At 45.2% G+C, this 22,470-nt stretch overlaps 1 long non-coding RNA gene across 1 annotated transcript; it reads right to left on the bottom strand.

The window, feature by feature from the left end:
• Positions 1–13,335: 13,335 nt before the first annotated feature.
• Positions 13,336–15,429, bottom strand: LOC139057237 (uncharacterized). Its single transcript, XR_011512649.1, has 3 exons — positions 14,870–15,429; positions 13,921–14,032; positions 13,336–13,738 (listed from the first exon to the last, which is right to left on the bottom strand). It is a non-coding gene; the product is annotated as an uncharacterized lncRNA (long non-coding RNA).
• Between the last annotated feature and the right edge of the window lie 7,041 nt (positions 15,430–22,470).

Raw genomic sequence — 22,470 nt, 5'->3', positions numbered from 1 at the left:
CAGTGCTTGTGTATAGTGCTGCGAAGCACGACGGAACTGCACGTTATTATACGGTGTGCTTGAAATCCACTCGAGATGCAAACGTTTGTGCAGGCAGGAAACGAATGATTTAATTCACGTAGCACAACACGAGAGCGCGCTCTATGCAGTCCTTTGATTTAATAAAACTCTATTTCTGCCACAGGCTTCACAGCAATGCTTGTGTAGAGGGCTGTGAAGCTCGACGCAGCTGTAACAACATCCCACAGTACACCCGATTTTTACCGAGTTTGTTTTAAAGGGCCCGTCACAGGCAACATAACAAATTTTGGTTATACACTGAAAGTTGTTACGTGTCCTCTAAGAAGTGTTCTACCGCAAGCATTTTTCAAATTGGTTCATTAACAGCTATGATTGAAGTGCCGCGAACGCATGATTTCAGGAGGCGAGCGTCGCCGCCTATATAAACACTCTCTCGACATTCCCCGTTTCGCCTGTGTAAGCAAATTTCCTTCACTGCGTTCTCCAATACCGGAGCCGAGGGGTCGCGGCGGGTATACCCTGCCGTCTTCTTTTTTTCACCGTCTCCGGCACACTTCCGGTGACGGTGTCGCGCGAGCTGTTGCGCTTGTCTCGTTTCCTGTAGCGGACGATAGTGCGCGCTCTACACGAGAACACGTGATTAGCGGTATAAGTCAGTGCCCCAGCACTGAGGCAAACGCGAGAGGATAAAAGAGCATTCATGATCGCAATGCTGGAACACATGTAGACAATGACGTATAGTTTCGTTCTCTGCGCGCGTGCAAACGTCGGGAAAAGGAGACGAAACGGAAATTCATCTCTCTTGCTACAGTGCGAAGTAAAACAAAAGCACCCAGACATTCGGGTTGTATTTTTCATTATTTCTCTAAACTTTAATTAGTTCACTGCAGCAACAGATTCAACAAATAACTGATGCTGCCTTGAATCTAAGTCACGTGTCACTCTGAGTGCCATCACAGCACAGCCTGTGCTCCTATGCAGCAGCAAAGTTACGGGCATTCATCTGCTTGCTGCTGCGATAACATTATGACACTTTAACTCAGAGGTACGATTTTTGTTGCGTGAGATTATAGATAGCCAGTAGACTACTTGTCTGATGTTAAATGCTATGACCCACTGGCAATCCACGATGCACTCAACGAAAACGTTTTTATGCTGTGTGTGGCGTGACTCACCAGTGACCCACACGCAAGAATTCCCGCTCTTGTGTTGCCATCTGAGGTTTGAAATTGCAACAAATATATATTTTTATTGCATTGGACATGGGGTGGCATGTTTGTTTCGGAGAGTGGAGTGGCGGCGCATTTCTCAGTTGGGTTTCTTGCAAACTTTCGCAGCAGTCTTTGAAATACGTGCCATTGGAATAAGTACCTGCATTTTTCTTGCTACTCCCAAACTTTTCAGCATGTCTAATAGATAGATCCTCATGCCCCTTACGGATGAAAAAAAAAAAGCACAATGCAGAGGAAACAAATAAACTTAGTTTTGGGCCAGAAGAATGCACCAGCAACTTCGCGATCACCAGCGGATGAGTCAAGTGCTTCAGTGTCAGATGTTCAGCAGTGGACAGTGAAATCAGTGACAAAGATAGTGTTTACGAACCATCACAGACCTCAGCCAGCATGTCGAATGGAGAGTCAGACCTGACTGATGATTCTGAGGTGAATGATTCAGGATACAATGCTCTCATTTCTCTCAGCCCATCTCTAGAGAAATGGACACCGGCAACAACCACTTCGCCTAGTGTGACACCACACGTACTCTAGGCCGCCCACTATCATTCAGTTGCCATCTAGCCGTTATGCCCCATCTTTATGTTCACTGTTTATTACGGATGACATTTGGCAAATGATGGTCAATGAAACAAACAGGTTCACACAAGTGTTGAAGTCAACTACTCCTAAATCTAAATCACGCTTGAAAAATTGGACGGAAACCAATGCCAAAGAAATTAAAGCATTTATTCGAATACTGATTTGTATTGGTCTCCTCCGTCTTCCTACTCCCAAATCTAAATCAAAGTTGAAAAATTGGATGGAAACCAATCTCCAACAAACGAAAGCATTTGTTGGAATACCAATTTGTATTAATCTCGTCCATCTTCCTATCCGAGTCACTACTGGGCAAAAAGTAACCTGTATGGTGTTGAACTCATTCATCAAAATATGAGCCGTTACCGCCTTTTCCATACTTTTGAGGTTCCGGCATTTTGCGGACAATTAACTGGTTGCAGAGTTGCAGGATCATGTCTTTAAGATCCATCCTCTGGTAGAGAAATTGAACCAAAATTTTTGCCACTGTGCTTGAGCCAGGAAAGGAGGTTGTGATAGATGAAACAATAGTGCCATGGCGTGGCAGACTTTCGTTCTTACAGAGTCAGGCTGTTCAAGGCATGTACCAAAGACGGTTACAGGCTAAAAGTTGATGTATATGCCGGAAAGTGTGACCGAACAATTGGCATCGGACATGCCGAAGATGTATGCTTGAAACTCCTGCAAAATTACAAGGAAGTTGTGTGCCCGCTGTCCCTAGACAACTTCTACATGAGCTTGCTGCTCACTTTTCGCCTTCTAAAGGAAGACACTTTCATTCGTGGCACAGTTTGCTCAGTGAGGAAAGGGCTGCCAAAAGATCTCACTGAAGTAAAGGTTGCAAATGGCAGTGTTACCGAACTTCAGTCCAAAAATGGAGTGAAGGCACTGAAGTGGATGGACAAGAGGCCTGTTCTGATACTCACATCTGTCGCCAAATATGAAGCAACTTTGGTGGACAGTGGGAAGAAAACAAGGGACAATGCACCAATCATGAAACATCAGGCCGGTCTCGATTACAATGCAGCAAAAAAGGGCGTCGACTATAGTGACCAAATGACGTTATACCACAACTGCCTTAGAAAAGGACTCAAGTGGTACAGAAAGGTAGCTGTTGAGTTGCTTGTTGGATGTGTCATCATAAATGCGTGGAACATTCGTGGCATGCTTGAAGGAAACTCTACGCCAATTATAAAATTTCAGGATGAACTGGCTCATTCACTGTTCGGCCCTCGTCAAGACAACATCGAAGAAACTCGTGGGAGAAGTGTCCACATGCTAAGAAAAACTGGCACATCGGCACACGACACTCAGTGGCTCTGCACTGGCTGCTATGCGGCCAACAGTACCAGCAGTAGCCCAAACACTATGGTGAGAGTGAGAAAAGTGACCACTTTCTGTGAATAACGCCCCGGCAAGCCATTCATCTGTTTGTTGTGCTTTAATTCTAAGCACAAGTAACCTGAGAAGCAAGCTAGCTTCAACTGTAAAATGAGTAGGATGAAAACTTCAAGACATGGCTAATGTTCATACTAAATTTTAGCCTTTCTCTAACTAATAAATATTTCTAACACAGGAACTGACTTCTTGTCTTTTTTAATGGCAAGCACTTTGTAGTTCAACATAGGTTTCTAGCATCTTGAATCCATTGAGGGGCTACAGAATGTATTAAAGAAAGCTAAAAATGCATAATGTTGTGCTGAATGTGATCAAGACACATGTACAAGAAACTATAGTCATTAGTTCGATGAGGACAGTAATGTGCTTTAGCAAGTTAGAACTTTGTTACCGACTTGCCCACATTCACATCTTAACAGATTTAACAATGTTTCCACTACGTGGAGAACCTTGATCTACAGTGCTTTTATCATACTGAAGAAGGTTGGTGTTCCTATTATAACACGTGTACTTAAGAAGCTCAATCTCTCAGGATTTCATGTTGTTTTACTTGACATAAGCTTACGAGGCTTACAGATTACGTGCTCATATCTCAACGTAAACACTTACTTCCTTTTCAATGATTTTCATTTCTGTAAAAGCACAGTAAATTTCGTCAGACGAGAAGTGCAAATGTGTTTTTTATTCTTTTATACTTGGTGCTTGCTATTATACAACTTACTTATATCAACTTGCTTGTTTAGAAAACTCGTAAAGGACACTCCCCCCACCTTCTTCTTTCTTCTTTTACTTTCCATTGACTCTGACTTTCATTATGCTAATAAACTTCAGAAGAGCTTGCTCTCAGGCTAGTTTGTACACACTGCTAAGAATGAAAAAATGGAGAGAAAACGGGACAAGAAAGAAAGGCCTACAGAATGCTGATTTGCGCGCGGCAATCGATATCAAGGACGGGGTGCTGGACCAGGGAAGCTAAGAAGCCGCCACAACAAACTATGGGAGCTAGTTGAATGGCCTCGATGTCCACACAGAAACATAAATATAGGAATGTTATAGAATGCTGTGTCATTCAACAACCGCGTGAATGTTGAAAAGCGGGACAGTGATTAGCTGAAAAGAGTTTCAGAGAGCTCCAGGGAGTGGGGAGGATGATACAGTAAGGGGGCTAGGGTGGTGACACGCATTAAGGGCATCAAGAATGAAGTGAAAAATTATGGGACATAGGGGGATTGTCTCATCACTGCTCGATCGCTCAACACCAGATAGCTGTGGCCAGTTGCCTTAGCTGAGATTCACCTACCCTGTCATAGCATGTGCTGTGCTTGCTGCTTTGCAGTCTTTAGAATAGGCAGGTGTCAGGGAAGCATGCCCATAATGCCTGCAATTAAGTAATAGGCGACTTGCAAAATAGTGCCCGTTCTCTTCCATACACAGCCATGGCTGAACCACTCAGTAGCAAATCTGGTAAGAAAATAACGCTGACCTTCACTGTTACTTGGGCTGCAACAAGTCTGGGCTGCAAACAAGAAGACACAAGACAGAGCGCTGTCATGTTTTTAGCACAGTTCACTTTCCTAAGTAATGTACCAACAAGGTCATAATATACATTATATTATCAATTATAATTATCATCAATTTGTAAACAAAATGTTATTTTTAATATAGTCATTTTTAAAAACAGCACAAGGATGATAGCATAATTTTAGGCGTAGTCTTAGCAATGAAAAACTTTTGTCAGAAGTTAAGCAAAGTTTTGGCAATGTAAAAATGTGCATCCTCATTGCTAAAGCATTCCTGTCCGGGGAGTGCTAGGAGTTTGCCTTGGTGTGATGTAAAACCCTCCACACATTTATATAGTGCTAGAGAGAGAGGTGATGGGGGAGTGGTAGTGGCCAGTGGAGAATCCTTCCCTGAAATGAATTTCTGGCTACATCACTGAATGTCTGCAATGCCTTGTAATAGCAATAGGTCTTGGATGGAAACACTATAGATGATACCAGTGAACCTATTGAGCCTATTCCTGTTTAGTGAGGTGATGTATGTTTTCCCAAAGAATTACAGAAACTGTACAATGGAATGTTTTGTACCACCTGTAATAACCATGCTGTAAGAAAACAGAAAGGCTGAGCTTAAATGTTGTAGGAAATCTCTTAAGAGGCTCAAGGATCGGTAAAGATGACTAACTTCTGTATTCTCCACTCAACCCTCCACCTGGATTCAAATGCACAGCAGCCCCACTCCTTGACACAGGCGGTTGCTTAGCTTTAATTAAACTTCATGTCAATTACTGTGAAACACAGCATCGTCTTCAGTCAAGGGGTGGCACTGCGCTCATCTCAGTAGAATGAAGCTTCCAGTCATAGATGGTTTCAGAATACAGGGCAAGTGACCTCACATTTTACTCTCTTCGTCGTGAAATCTAGACACCAAAGCCTCGGTTTGAACAAGTAATGCTTTAAGCGCTCTCTCATGCATATGTTTGCTTTAAGGCAGAGTCAGCTTACTATTTCCTGCTTCTGCCACATGCAAATGACACAAAAATATCTCAATAAAATGATTGTGATTTAAGTGGTACACACTCTCTGCAATGTGATTAAATGTTTGTAATAAAAGAAGCACTACTCATGTGCTGGTCAGCATCAGCAGCATTATGTTCACCAAGATAGCTCTTTTGTCTCAATATATTCAATATTGTTGCAAATTTAAGAGGTTTTGCAGCTAACATGTAGCTGTCAACTTGTGTCTCGAGAACATACAGCTTTAGTTGAGAGGAGCGCTATATTGCATGAGACAAAGGAGCATTTTTAGACTGCTTGTTTTATTTATGTGTGAAAAACAATTGTGAAGGTTTTAATAGCAAAGTAATACAGTAGGTGTTGGCAACGCGAACAAGCTATGCAAAGTGTATGCATTAGAAATGAACTATCCAGATGAGGACCCCCCACCCCACTGATATATGTCAATGCTATAATATCAAATGCTGTGACATTTAACACATATGGTGACTAAAAAAAAAAGAATAACTAAAGCAAGAGCAGCATTAATAAAACAACAATATCAACTGCAAAATTTATACAATTTTTCTCAAAACTTTTATCTTCGCATAAACTGTGGCTTCACACACTGTGGGCACTTTCGCTAACAACCTTCACATTTCACTAGAGCTAATTCTAGCTTCCCTTTAGCTTCTAGCTTGATTCTAGCTTCCAGCTCAACTGCAATGTTTTGAACGTCAGGGCATGTGCAAGTGAAAATTAGTTTGTGATGGCCATGTGGATCTGTTTCTCTGCCTGAATAATAGGGAGAGGAGGACAATATAATTGCCTTGAGAACTATTAAGCAGAAGTAGCATGGTGGATGAGGAGCAGTGGCCGGGATAAAACATTTCAGGTGTTCAATGTAGTAAGGATACAGGAGTCATATGATTAACTTCGCAAGAATATGAGGCCATTATAACACTAAGGGAAACAGACTGGCCCATCACACTGAATTTTCAAATATCGTAACTGGTCTAGAACACCTTGCACAGCTGCTGTAATTAGGAAAAAAAAAATGTAGCATTGTCTTAAAAAGACAGCTTTTTGTTTGTTTACTCTGCTATGCCACTGTACACATTATTACTATTACTTTTTTTTCTTTTGGAACAGAAAGTCACCATATGCCTGGAGGTTTTAGATCACCTTCTTGGTGTGCTCCCGATATATGAACAGTTCGAAAACATTAACATTGTTGCTTGGTTTATTGCTCAAGTAGAGCGGCACGTAACGACTGACTACGGAACCAGGCGTGTGAATATGCACACCCTGTATCCAATCAACCCCTATATCAATCAATTTTGTACAATTAGACCTCCATATATTGAACTTTAATGTAACAAACCGTTTTACTTTGCAGAACGTATTTGGTGTGCATATAGAAATCTTCAATTTATTGAATTCTGTTTATCTGCAATTTCAATTTACGGAAACTATAAATTCTTCTAAAATTTAAATGAGGATATGTGTTGCATTTGAACTGTAAATTCTATGGATGTACAAGCGCTTTCCGGGAGTAAAGCTTCACGATTTCCTTCCAAAGTTTATTCGACTTAAGGACAAAATTCTGCAGCAAAGTTATAAACGACCACAGGTGACAAGCAGCTGAATGCGAGGTATCTGGTACAGACCCACGGGGGAAAACTTAAAAACCACAATAGCACACATTCAGGCGAGTATGTAAACAGGCGAACTAAGCAGGGAACAAAAACAACACAGCACTGCTTTCATAGGTCCCGAATGATCAGAGTTTCGTCAGAGTTGGTGCAAGCACGCATCCGCAGATAAAACGGGCTCCCACCGTGCATTGACCAATACTTCGAGAGCTGACGCCTACACAATAACCGGGGTAGGTTACAGCACTTGTTTCTGCTCTGATCGTATAGTGTTCGAATGATGTCGCGACAACGCAAGTACTTGCAATAGGGGCGACGACCTTCCACAACTCCAGAACATCACAAAAGACCGTTTGCACATGTACTAACCAGCCAAACAAACTAACCACGGCAGCGAAGACCACTTAAATCGAACATACAACGCAGAAACACCTCGTAAAGGTTTCACCATAGAGAAAGGTTACACCTTGTTGCACAGACGCTCACAAGAAATTCAAGAAATGTCCAAAGCGCACTACCGCCGCCTTTTAAAAATCCAACGGGAGCCAAGCCAAATCAGTAATAAGTCGGCTATTTGGGTGAACGCAACGTACCCGTTAGAACCACCGGGTACGCCCAACGCCGGCCGGTACTTGCCAAGCGCGTCTTCGAGGTGTCCCGTCTCTACGAGAACGATGCCAATCCGAATCCACAATATACCGGCATTCCCGTGCATACCACAGCGCAGCAGCGCCAGATTTCCCTCTAGGTAACGTAGTGAGAAACTCTATGTTCAAGGTGTCCTCAGGCCCCGTACACTCTCAAGTTCAACGAATGGCCACAGAGGGCGAAAAGTCAATCGAGGCGCGTTTCAGCGTAAGCGCGCAAGTGGAGCTACTGTAATTTGGTCGAATACTTTAATTTGTGCTTTCTCTGCTAGGGGCGCTGAACATGCAGAATTTTTTACTTTACACAAACCATTGACATAAACAATCGAGGCGTCTAAGGACGTTTTGTTACCTCAGGCAAGTAGGCAGTTCATTTTTTTTAAATTTGATTGTTTAAGCTGCTGTTTAGTCATAGCGTCAAGGTTTTTGTACTTGATTAACCACCGACAGCCGACAGCCTATTGGTATCGATGTGTTTCCTGACCGTCTCGTGCGTTCGAATACTGCGGCGGTAAAACCGGTAAAACATTTTCGAAAGCATGCTGGTTTCGTCTGCGAGTCATTACATAGACTTGCTGTAAAGAGGTCTACTCTTGGCAAAAAATAGTGCCTCATTTTGTTTAGGCGTTGATTATCGTAATGAATGCGGCGGAGGTTGAGGGAGTACGCTTGAAGGTACGTTTTTATGCCGTTGATCTCCATAACACCGTAAGTACGCAAACCGATGTCACAGAACACCCGATGCATCATTGTGTGTTCTCCGTCATCGCTTGTTTGCTGTACGCCTACTAATTCTTCATTTCTTCAAGTGTTGTATCCTCCTTTTGTCCTTGTTCTCTTGTGCTTCAGTTACAGTATGTCGTTCTGTCAGCTGTAACGCGCATTCGCAAAACCAATACGTTTGATAAGACGCAGTGGTTATCATAATTTCACTACACGTGTATAAGCTGGCACATATGGTTCAGATACAGATACCTGTATGCGGACTTGCACGACGTTGATGCGGACATTAGGATAATTATGACACCCGTAAGGAAGAGGCAGCTGACGGCCGTAAGCTGTTGCGTTCTTTCGGCCAAACTACCCGACCTGGTAGTGCTGTAAAGATGCTGTATAAAAGTGACACGCGGTGACAGGGAAATTATTATACTTAGCAGCCGACCGTACGTTTTGTAGCTTAGGTCTTCTTTCTTGTGCGTTTGTGCTACCCTTATTAATGAGCCATTTCTTGATTACGTTCTTGACTATGTAACCGCGTTTGTGTGGATGCGTAGACGTGTGCTTTCTGTTTGTACTTGTAAAATGCAAATAAAATATTTTCAGGCTTACTCAATCTTTGGTGTCATGTGCGTTTATTCCAGTCGAGGCCATCGTGCCACCTGGAAAGCGCATTCTGTCAGTAGCCCTACACGAAATGCAACAGCTGGCGCGCGGCGGCACAACTCGGAGTAACGGCGGCGTAATGAACAAAAAACCGCTCGGGATGCCCTTAAAAGTCAGTTCAGAGTGTGCCTTAACTCGACATGACTCAGCGCTACATGTATTCTGCTGCGCCTCGATCATGTTCCCGCCAGTTTGGTTGCTGTGTGGCAAACGTAGCGCCTACATAAATATATAGGCGCTACGTTTGCCACACAGCAACCATAGAATAAAGAACAACTTTAGAGAAGGGAAACTGTACCTTTGGCAGTGGTTCGAAAATAAGCAGCGGCAGCGCATGGAACTAACTTTCGGGGACGCCAGATGACGTTGCTCAATCCGGAAGCGGAAGTGCAAACTTTTTTTTTTTTAGCGCAAAATTCAATATGGCCGTTTTTTGCCGGTCGCGTACGCTGGTACGTGCCGTGCTTGCCCTGCAGGCTATGCGGCATGCCTCAATGCCTTCGCTGCCGCTTAGCTGGTGCGTTCTAATTGCCAAGAGCCTCTACTGACGCCCATACAAACAAGCCACAAGTGAGTGAACAGAACGCGCGACTTTATTGGCAGAAGACAAGCAGTGTACATCCTCGTGCAATAGCAGAAATAAAATTTGCATGTCGAGATACGCTGGAATCATTGACGCGAGCTCGTAAACGGCTCACCGTCGTCGTCGCACGTGGTGGTCAGGTTAACGAGCAAGAACCAGCAGCGGAAACATATTGGACAGAGTGTGCCACTTATTTGCAGCGACAGTCGCCGTTAAAAATGCCCAAATTGCATTGCGAAGCAATCGGGAGACGCAGGCATCTGCTGCCGCAGCCTACACAGCGACATGGGCTACCCCAGATTTTAGCCGTTCACTCCTTTCCAACCTGCACGTTTCTTTTCTTTCGGGGGCCGCTAATGTGTGGCTCGCACTTGGTGTCTCACATTGTCTCGCTATGGACAAGTCGCTTTCGTGGGCATCGCCTCCATCAGCTACTTTTGCGGGCCTTTCCACCCATGTAGCTATCAACTTCATACGCATCGGACTATGTAAGCACGTATGCTGGTCTCCGTTCATGCCTAATCGCGGCCGAGAAAGGCCAGAGGCACAATTTGCCCATGGCTGCAGCAGGAAAGGGCGAACGGGGAGCACGAATCACGGTGCATGAAAATTGGGAGTCTATGTCGCTGTGCAAGCTGCAGGAGCGAATGCTTACTTCGAGAGACTGCTTCCCAGTGCAACCGACCAGGCCGCAATATTCTAAAAACATAACACTGCGACCATAACCAAGTGACATAACAGCAAAATTAAACAGCAATCAGTCACCGCATGAGGTTCAGACAATACGTTATACATTGGCGACGAACTATATGGCAACAGTGAGCATTCACATACACGGGTCTCTTAGGGTACATTGAGCTGCCTACCTACAGGCGTAGTGCCCGACTTCGTCGCACGTGGTGGTCTACTAACGAGCAACAACCAGCAGCAGAAACAGATTGGACAGAGTGTCCCACCTGTTTGCGGCGACAGTCGCTGTTAAAGATGAGCAATTTGCAGTGCAAAGCAGTCGGGTGACGCAGGCATCTGCTGCCGCAGCCTACACAGTGACATGGACTACCCATCATTTTAGCATTGACACCTTTCCAGCCTGCATGTTTCTTTCTTTTGGACGCCGCTAATGTGTGGCTCACACTTGGTGTCCCACATTGTCTCAATATGGACAAGTCGCTTTCGTGGGCATCACCTTCATCATCCACTTTTGCGGGCCTTTCCACCCAACTTCATACAGGTCCGACCATGTAAGCACTTATGCTGGTCTCCGTTCATGCCTAATCGCGGCCGAGAAAGGCCAGAGGCACAATTTGCCCATGGCTGCAGCAGGAAAGGGTGAATGGGGAGCACGAATCACGGTGTGCGTAAATTGGGAGTCTATGTCGCTGTGCAGACTGCAGGATCAAATTCTTACTTCGAGAGGCTGCTTCCCAGTTCAACCGACCAGGCCGCAATATTCGAAAAACATAACACTGCGACCATAATCAAGTGACATAACAGCAAAATTAAACAGCAATCAGTCACCGCATGAGGTTCAGAAAATACATCATACATTGGCGACGAACCATATGGCAACAGTGAGCATTCACATACACGGGTCTCTTAGGGTACATTGAGCTGCCTACCTACAGGCGTAGTGCCCGACTTCGTCGCACGTGGTGGTCTACTAACGAGCAACAACCAGCAGCAGAAACAGATTGGACAGAGTGTCCCACCTGTTTGCGGCGACAGTCGCTGTTAAAGATGAGCAACTTGCAGTGCAAAGCAGTCGGGTGACGAAGGCATCTGCTGCCGCAGCCTACACAGCGACATGGACTACCCATCATTTTAGCATTGACTCCTTTCCAGCCTGCATGTTTCTTTTCTTTTGGAGGCCGCTAATGTGTGGCTCACACTTGGTGTCCCACATTGTCTCAATATGGACAAGTCGCTTTCGTGGGCATCACCTTCATCGGCCACTTTGGCGGGCCTTTCCACCCAACTTCATACACGTCCGACCATGTAAGCACTTATGCTGGTCTCCGTTCATGCCTAATCGCGGCCGAGAAAGGCCAGAGGCACAATTTGCCCATGGCTGCAGCAGGAAAGGGTGAACGGGGAGCACGAATCACGGTGTGCGTAAATTGGGAGTCTATGTCGCTGTGCAGACTGCAGGATCAAATTCTTACTTCGAGAGGCTGCTTCCCAGTGCAACCGACCAGGCAGCAATATTCGAAAAACATAAAACTGCAACCGTAACCAAGTGACATAACAGCAAAATTAAACGGCAATCAGTCACCGCTTGAGGTTGACAATACATTATACATTGGCTACGAACCATCTTACAGGCATAATGCTTGCCTTTGTCACATGTGGTGGTCTGGTAACGAGCGACAACCTGCGGTACAAACAGATTGGACAGAGCCTTGCACCTGTTTGAACCAACAGTTGCCGTTGAAGATGAGCAACTTCCATTGCGAAGCAATCAGGTGACGCAGGCATCTGCTGCCGCAACCAACACAGCGACATGGACTACCCGGCATTTTAGCGTTAACTCCTTTCCAACCTGCACATTTATTTTCTTTCGGGGGCCGCTATGTGTGGCTCACACTTTGTGTCCCAGTTTGTCGCAATGTGGACAAGTCGCTTTTGTGGGCATCACCTTCGGCAGCCATTCTTGCGGGTCTTTCCACCCATACGGCTATCAACTTCATACACTTCGAACCATGTAAGCACATATGCTGGTCTCCGTTTTGAGCAAATCATGGCCAAGGTAGGCCACAAGCACAATTTGCCCATGGCTGCAGCAGGCCAGAACGAACGGGGCGCACCAGTTACGGTGTGTGTATACTGGGAGTCTATGTCGCTTTGCGGACTGCAGGAGCAAATGCTTACCTCGAGGGACTGCTTACCAATGCAACTGACCAGGCCCCCACATCTGTAACACAGTTACCACAACCAAGTGTGGCAGCAAAACCAGATTCTGCAATCAATCACTTCACTGTAGCTTGCACAAAGACCCAGGCTATCAAGGAAGAGGAGCAATCATCAACGAGACTAGGAATATGGAAAATGAGAAAGCTTGCATTCAAGAGAGAAGCCACTCTGCTCTGCAAGCATTGAAGGCTAAAAACACCAAGAAAAGTAAAATGGTGCATAGCACATGTGCATAGGTTAATGCAAGACGCATGCCGATGCTGCATCAGCTATTTCAGGAGAGTAATTGCGCATGACAACATACACTAGAAGATACTGCTACAGATATGTTAGGCTGCTAGACAGTGACTGGTATTAAGTATCAGCGAAATATCCAAATATAAAGGTTGACCTTTATATTTGGATGAGGATGAATAACCTCTAACAAAAATGGGCAATGAGAAAGCTTGCATTTATAGAAGAAAAATTACACTTCGCACAAACGGAATTAACATGGCTTGGAAGCTGATTAAGGACGAACTGATGAAACTCAATCTTTTGGCCAGCGTCGTCCGTGCTTGGTCAGATGTTGCAGGTGCATCTGAAGACGAAGAATTTCTAGAAAGTCCTTTTTGAGTTACTTGGATGACTCAGCCAAATGTCCGTGCTGGTGGAATGGTGGCTGAAGCTCTTTGCAGTCTTAACACAGTCCTTTGCAGACTTGATATCTCATCCATATTCTTGTGCATGTGCTTCTTTGTTCTTGGTGTAAAAGCCTTGCAAATTCGGCTCCAGCCCCTTCCGGTTGGTGCAGATAGGAGCTCCTGTGATGACCAAGATGTGCTTGGCATAGACTCTGTTGGGGCAAAACGGTGACACGTGAGATATAGCACAGATTAGCCAAATTTATGTGGGTTTTATATGTTCGAACCAATTATACTGAACCATATATATGAACAAACATTCATATCTGCTGCAAACGGCAAGCCAATACAGCATAGATCAAACATATTTATTTCTGAACCATATGTTGTTTACCTTGTAGTAGTAGCCAATGTCCACACAATGACCTTGTCGTAGCAGGCAGCAGCTTCTGTTTAGTGCGTGGAGTGTGTTGCTTTATACTGGTGCCGTCCTCATTACTGCATGTCTGGAACAGAAATTTTGACTGAATCAGAAATTGAAAAAGCAAAGTTTTGCAATATGAAATGCAAAAAGGTGTGACATATATGTTGTAATGATTTGCGACTACAGAACACATGCAAATGTACACTGTCTATTCTAGGGTGCTTAAGCAGCATGTTAAATAAATATTGCTATTGCCCATAAAATTGATGTCTGCCTAACTACAATGCATGTCAACAGCGCAAGTACTATTAAGATCACAAATGAGAACATTTGTGGGTTCATTTATGCTCTAGAAGTGATCACACTGCTAGTTACTCAAGCAAATGCATGAAAGTCATGAAGCTATTAGAACTGATGCATTATTTTTCTCCACGAACGTGATGCACCGCTTCACTACTGCAAAAATAAATGCCCTACGGTAAACCAATCTGAACAGCAAGAACATTTGGAACCAACAAGTACGAAATATGGGTATCATGCTTGCAACTGTTTAATACATTAAATTCTGTACTTTCACTTCATTTTACCAAAGGATTATTCGGTTTTGTGGACGAAAGACGTTGCCGGCCGACTCGAAAAAAAGTTTAATCTGTATATTGATAAGGCTACTCAGTCACCTACAACCACGGCTACAATAACATGAAAAATGAGACGCGCGTTCCGATATCGCTCTTTCTTTCCTGGTTGTGTGTGTAAACCAAACGACAGCCTCGCAAGTAAAGGTTTATTTAGGAAACAGCAACTGAGATCCTCACTGCCCATATGTAATGCAGGATCTAGTTCGTTAACTTGTGCCCGCCTGGAAGGTAATGAGACAGATATTATATAACGATTGAAGCAGCGGTGTTAAACGACTCACCGTTATTGCCGTTGTCAACCGCAGCAAAATCCAGCTCCCGTTTCGATGCAGACCTGTTCCGAATGGCTCACGACCGAAACCCAACTGCCGGGCTTACATGTCCGCTTGCAAACACGTAACTTCACCCCAAGTTACATAGAAGCGCAAGAAACTAGTTTTAGAAACAAAGAAGCAACCAGTCTTGAGTGTACGAACGAATGAATCCGTGCCGCCGTGCACTCGGAAATACCGGTAAAAATTTTAAATCCAGGCCAGAGGTCACGTGAAAGATCGATGATGCTGAACGCTATTTGCGTTCATAATGGCGAAGAAACAATAAACTTACTAACAAAGAGTACAATATCTAATTAGCAATGATAATTTTGCCCTGTTTTTATGTAAAAGAAAATGCTTCGGTAATTGTAAGAGAAAGTTTGTAAGATAAAATTGCGCTTATTACGACGCCTCTACCGGGAAATGTTGGAACTAACGAACGAATCCCGAGGTGATGCTACTAGGTCGGCTTTGTTAGCAGCGGCGCGCGGTCGATTTTTTCGCCCTCTGTGGCCATTAGTTGAACTTGAGAGTGTACGGGGCCTGCAGCAACTAAACTGGCGGGAGCACGATCGAGGCGCACCAGCTAGAAACCCAGTAAAGCCACAGAACACCTGGTAAACTGCGCAAAACCCCGTTTCCGTTTCCTGTTGTACAGCGCCACCCGTGGTCACATACTTTAGTTCACGACGCCACCGCTACGCTTATTTCCGTAGCACTGTGGAAGGTACAGTTTCCCTTCTCTAAGTTTGTATAGGTGTTCTGTGGTGTCCTGTCTCTACGAGAACGATGCCAATCCGAATCCACAATATACCGGCATTCCCATGCATACCACAGCGCAGCAGCGCCAGATTTCCCTCTAGGTAATGTAGTGAGAAACTCTATGACCCATAGGGCCCATGCATTGAAATCGGCACATAGTAAACTCTATGGAAATCGGGAACCGCAAGCAACGTTCTTAGACATACTTCAGTTTCGCAGCTCCCTATGCGAGCCCATTGGCCGACGTGGCCGAAACGGGTGTCACTGAAACTACCGGCGCTGCAGTCGCGTCTTTCGTCATGCGCCGCGCGTCGTCTGCTCCTGCTGCGACGCGTCGTTTGCACCAACAGGCCTGTGAACGCTTATCCGTCGGTAAATGTAGTTTAGATACGCAGTCTGAGTTTTGTGACAAACCTGCCGCGCGTAAGTAACGGGGAGTTCACGGTGTCTGTGCACTATCGGCGCTGCAGTGACATATCTCTCACGCAGCGCGCATCGTCTACTCCTGCGATGTCATCTCTGCGGTGGGTCGTTTTCCCCAACTTGCCTGTGCCGTTTGCTCTTTGACGACTGTGTTTCGACTGCCCGAACAATATTTTATGCCAAGGATCTTTGAATGACATGTCTAGCTAGTCTTTAGAAGCTGCAACTACACCGCAAATGAGAGGTCGTGCACTGCGATTCCGCTTTTCAACCAATTTTTTCCTTATAAAAGCGCCACGGTGCTCCCTTCAGCGGGGGCTTTGTTTTTTGCTGCTTATTCTTAAGATGTGTATTGACGGCGAGCGCCTGTGCAGACGTAGGGACATTAACGCATCACGCCCAGCAGTCGCTTGAGTAACGCTGTGGTGAATTGATCCACCCCCGTCAACGCTTCTTCGCCTAATAAATTTAATTGACACATGTATTTTTTATAGTTGTCCGCGGATATTATGGGACGTGCAAATGAGTTGGAAGTGATCTGTGAGCAGGGACAAGGACGAAGTTAAATACTATGAACATATTTATGTCAAAGCTTAATTCATTTTCTTTTTGACGAACAAAACAAACAACAAACACAGTGACACTTTTTATTTACTTTGTGCACAAAAAAGTAATTTTGAGCTACTTTTGCTTAAAGCAATTTTGCCCTCTTTCTGGCTGCTTGCACCTGCTCTGTCAGCGAGTTATCGGTGCCAATCAGCACAGGTTATATATGAAATAAACTACGCTAGCTCACGTGTCCATATCTGTGCTTGAGCAAATGGTTGTATACACACTTCAGGGCATGTGGCACATCACACAGGAAATAAACGTACGCGCGCTCAGGCAGGCATGTATGTGGAATCTTGTGAGAAGGTGAGGTTACGCTGTCGCTGATTCCCATCTGCTGCCACACCGAGCGATTGTTCCCAGCTCCGTCACTGACTACGGCGATCACCATAGCACCATGTTTATGCAATTGCATTACATCTTGCAACACCAGCTCTGCTAAAATCCTGCCAGGCGCAGCACCTTTCGTGGCAAAGCTAGGTGGCAATCGGTTGCACCCAGCTCTCCAGAAGTGGTACGAACATCAGCACGAGCGCATGATCTGCAAATTGGTCAGTTCCTTCATTTGAAATACCATCGTAGTCCACAAAACCATCAAGTTTGAAGGTTGACTTGTTGAAATTGTACGCCTGGTGCAACTTAATTTCATCCAAAATCAGTGTGCTGAATTTCTTCCCATCTGCTCTGTTGCCCAGCTGTTTTCCAACAGCTTCCATGCAGATAAGATTGAAACCATACTTGCATGGTATTCCCTTCAGAATTTGTGTGAGACGGCTCACGGAGGGCAAGGGCAGCATATTCATGTCTGAAGCTTATATGCTCGAGGGCTCAGAAGCCAGTCCGTATTGTACCGCGCGCCACACGGAGGAAGTTCGGCCAACGCTTCCTCGATTCTGTTATCGGGCATTTCAGAAAGCCTTCTTCAGAGGCAAAATTTCATTCTTTTGCTTTTGATGCGCGGCAGCCGCCCTAAGCAGCCTCTTCTTCTCATTGCGTAGTTTCTGATATTGCTTGAGCGTTGCGCTCGGAGCCTCAATGCTCAGTCGAAGTTTCCTCTGTAGACGGAGAAAACGCGCGCAGACTAGTTGCTTTGTAAGTACGTTGCACTGCTTGTGGTACATATTATCCGATGTCACCGTGTCACGCTGGCCTGCTTTCACGCCCGCACACATGTTCAAGCTCTCTGCTTCTCTCAGGATTCTTTCCACATTTGCAATGCTAGTCGCAGCTCGAAATAGCCTCTTGTGACAAATTTTGCTGTCGCCGTTTATGCAGCAAGTACCACCCTCTTCAAGTACAACAGTTTTCATTACTCGCAGATGCCTGGCTACCAGTTGCCTCATATAAAATATTCTGCATCGCTTCTGTGTTGCGTCGTCCTCAACAATTTCGAACTTCCAGAGCGTAGAAGGCAGTGTCACGTTCGTGAGCTCGTTGAGCACCAAGTGTGTAGCGCTTATTTCTCAAGTTCATTCTTCCAAGCCCAACAGCAGGTTTGGATTAAGTTGAAGCGCTATCACTACAAGCTTCGCCCGATGTACTTGCCGGCACTTGCGCTCGTTCTTTTGGTGGAAATCGCTTTCGCTTCACATTTTTTGGCTTTGAGATGTGCTCAGGCAGCCCAGGAAAGAGCCGAGGAAGTGCGCCGGGAGCAAGCATCGATTTCCCGCGAGGAATCATTATTTCTTAAATTTGTTACCCACAACATGCTTGTAGTATTTCAAAATGTCGTCGTCCTCAAAGTGGAGTTCACACACTTCTGATTTGTTTGTGAGGCGTTTGTCTTTTCGCTGTAGCATGCGTTCCCAACTTTTAAACTCTCCAGCGTCTTGCGGCGGGTCGAAAACATGGTGACCAGCGACATCGTGTCTTAGGCTGCTGGTGCAGCCGAGGGCAAAACAGCACGGCATAGGGAACTTCTTGCTGTCATGAGACGCGGAAACGCTTCTTCAAGAAGCTTTTCAAGAGAGCAAATCACGACGCATCACACAACATCTACAAAACGGAGAAGGATAACGACAGACGATGCAGCGCAACCAACATGAAACCAGAAGTGAAAGCAGAAGTCATGTTTCAAGTTCATTACCAGAAACGCATTTACAATACCTAGCTCAGATATGACAAATTTTCACAAAGAGGTTCAAAATTAAGAACTGTGAAATAACTACTTCTCAAAATTGAAACCGGAAATCTACCAGAAATGGAGCAACTTCTATCAAAAATGAAACAAAAAGTGACGAAAGACGCGATCGCAGCGCCGCTAGTTTGCGTGACCACCACTTCGGCCATCTCCCAAGCGGAGCTGCGAAACTGAAGTATGTCTAAGAACGTTGACCGCAAGAGCGCCGCCATGTTGCTACGCGCCGAGGTTGCAGCTTCTGAGACGCTTGCTAGACTTGGTGACAGTAGTCAGTTTTAATCCGGCAACCGTAGCAGCGTTACGGTCTCGCTTGTAGTTTCTTTTGATGAGCGCGTGCAGCCGTGTGTTTGGGCTTTATAAGTTGGTTCTTTATTCTATGTTGCGGGACGGTGTGGGTGCGGTCCATGTTGGCCGTACAGGTGGCAGTTATGCAACCGAGGGATGATCCTGTTGAAGTTTCCGGCGGTATGCGGTTTTCAGCGGTCACGCCTGTTGCAGGGGTGTCACTCGACGAGGTTACCTTGAAGCTGTGGTCAGATTCTTCGTTGGCGTTCCGTAATTCTGTTCGCACGGACGCGGTATGCTTCAAAATCCGCTTTCGCGATCTATCGTCGCGACGATAGATCGCGTTTTTTTATTATTATAAGTACTGATCCAGCTGTAAGGCGCATGTAACCGACAAACGGAAGTCTCAGGAGAGCACCTGAGATTATAATCAAGCAGGCGGCTCAGGAACTCCAGGGCACCCAAGGGAGAAGTGGGGGGATCAAAGCTCGAAGCAGAACCGTACGTAGGTTGGGGCCGCCGAGTCAGGTGTGTGCCAGGGAGTGTTCGCACGGACAGCTCCCCTGGCACGCGCAGCAGTCAGGGTGTCCACCAACCGGGAAAACCGGGAATTCTCACGGAATTTGAACAGTCTGGAAAAACTAAGGGAAAACTCAGGGAATTTGTGCTTCCATCAGGGAAAATTAGCTGTAACTTTATTGAAAGGGAACGAAAGTCGTGTTAATGCTGGCTCCAGTAACAGAGGAATCGCAACGAATCGTCATTGACGCCGTGTCATCGGCACGATGTATTGCCAGAGTAGTTAACGACCGATTTTCTAGACGCCCGATTTTTCGGACATGCCCGATAATTTGCACGGTTTTGCGGCACCACCACGTACTCCATATAGTCAATGTATACTGCCCTGACTGCAGGTACTGCAGGTCTGAAATGGCATTAATCAAAGCCGCCACCGCCGCTATTTTGATAATCTCGCCGCCTCGAACCGGCACTCTCGCAGGCAGATCCGCTGGCAGCCGTAGCCACCACCGCGGCAACGTTAGGCCTAGCTGCTTCTATGTTCGCTATTAAGCTTCTTACCGTGCGGTGCCGTGTTTTTCATTGAAAGAATTCGCCGCTATCACCAATGGCACCGACTCCGCCTTTGTAATCCTCGCGATTGGCTTTGAAACTCGCAGAGCACAGCGCGTTGCGTAATGCCAGTCTCCGAAAGTTAACTTCGCCTCAGTACACTAGTGTTAGGCGGTGAAGCATAACAAGCGTGGGAAGGGGGCAATTGTCACGGGACATAGTATGTATTCCTTAATTACACATGCGTGCACCCCGTCTCCTGTCACAGTACAAGCCCTGATATGCCTAATAAGCGTACTGGCAGGCCTTCAGAGCTTTTTCAGACTTGCCTGTGGTAATTTTAGCCCTTAAAGGCAGTTAAAGACATGCATTAATTTTTTTCAGACTGCCCGTATTTTTTTCGTTTTCTTTTGCGGCCCCTCGGAAATCCGAAAAATCAAATGTTGACTGTACAACTGACCAAGAGGATGCTTCAGATGATCCATGTGGTGAAAGCGTGGTAGAAGGAGGATGAGAACAGAAAGGACCGACGCACTGAGGAATTAACGGGAAAGGAATTGCCGGCGCCTTTTTGAAGGAGCTTGAGCTAAAATAACTAAGTGTTGGCTGACGCTGAGACGCACGTGACCCTTATCCAAACCAAAATAAATTGTTTAAGTAGTCAAACCCAACACTGAGATGTTGTGTACGGGCTGAGAGTATGTCAGGACAGTTGAGGTTGACTTTCCAGCTGCTGAAAGAGAACCTTAATAATTAGTTGTGACAAAGTTCAGGACCTCATACAGATGAGCTTGCTATCAGTTGATGGAAATAGCTGATATTAAAAAAATATTTACTTATGTATGCATCTCCTTTTCATTCGTATTTGAAAATGTTCGACTCAATTTGGAATGGGCTTTACCATTTCTTTCTCTGTGCATTTTACACCTTCCTTCTGTTTTCTTTTTAAATAAAATAGATATTACTCCTTACTATTCAAACTGGATAGTCTTTTTTTTTTGTTTCAGTATGCTTACTAGAGAGTGACAGCATCGGGCAACGTGGTGTCGGCCTGTCTTGACATAAAACAAAGTTCTGGCTCATTCAGGGAATTTCGCAAAGGTGCTCAGGGAAAACCTGGAAAACTCAGGGAATTTGGAAATGTCAACTTGGTAGACACCCTGAGCAGTGCCTCGCAAGGTCGAGATACTTTAAAGGCACCTGCGCCCATGATTTTTCTTTTGCCTCGGTGCAGTGAACACGATTAACGAGAATAATATGAAGGGCATCCGGTGCAGTCGCGAATGCGTCATGGCATGTAGCTCGCGTCGCCTGGCGTGTGTATAGTATCAGAGTTAGTTGTATGAACTTTATGCATAATACGCTTTGTTACGGTACCTTAACAGAATGGGTCTAGACGGAGTTGGTACATTTTTTCGTACCGCCCTAATCCTATACCCCCCACTACAAACACACACACACATATCCCCCTTTTTTTATGTATACATGCAATTCCTTGCCATGACGGATCATAGCCTCCTTTATTTTTGAAAAATAGAGGAGGCTATGGACGGATTGACCATTTCAAGTTGTCAACTTGTCAGTAACTGTCATAGGAATCACTGTAATAAACAATTCCACAATCGGATTGCTTACTTTCATTTTTTGTTGTGACACTGAGGACTACATAGAACTTTATTTTGCATATGTGAGAGAAGTATGTGGATATCACGAGCTTAAGCCAATGTGCGATACACAGACAAAGCAGCTGCTACAACTTGAACTGCATTGAGGGCCACACAACACATACGTAATTAAAGATGCAAAATATAGGGGGAAGCTTCAAAATACGCTCTGGAGCACTGCAAAGTATAACATGTATTGTATGTGTACAATAAATGTTCAAAAATACAATGCATCAATGTCCCGTTTGCCTTCAAGTTTATTATGAAGTTCAAGTTTACTGAAGTTAATTACGAGCATATGTACAACAGGAATCTACTAACACACCTGCAGTCAAGGTGGCTGTTTGAGGTGTGCTGGCTGCCTCAGTGTAAGAAAAAGAAATTGGGTAAATGTCGACACCAGTGCCACTGCTTCTTGCCTCTGACCTGCACGTGCCTCTGCGGCATCTTTGTGCACAAGTGTGCTGGCGTGGCGAGGCGTAGGAGTCATCCGAGAGAAAGAGTATTGTTTACATGGAGAAGTGGCTGTTCACATTGCCTCTCACTTTCCCTCAAATGTTTACTTGGCGACTAGGGTGACACACCCGCAGTCATGGTGGCTGTTCGAGGTGCTG

The sequence above is a fragment of the Dermacentor albipictus genome, chromosome 1 (assembly GCF_038994185.2).
Source record: "Dermacentor albipictus isolate Rhodes 1998 colony chromosome 1, USDA_Dalb.pri_finalv2, whole genome shotgun sequence".
In the NCBI taxonomy this organism is placed as follows: domain Eukaryota; kingdom Metazoa; phylum Arthropoda; class Arachnida; order Ixodida; family Ixodidae; genus Dermacentor; species Dermacentor albipictus.
This window is presented reverse-complemented; position numbering and strand designations above follow the sequence as displayed.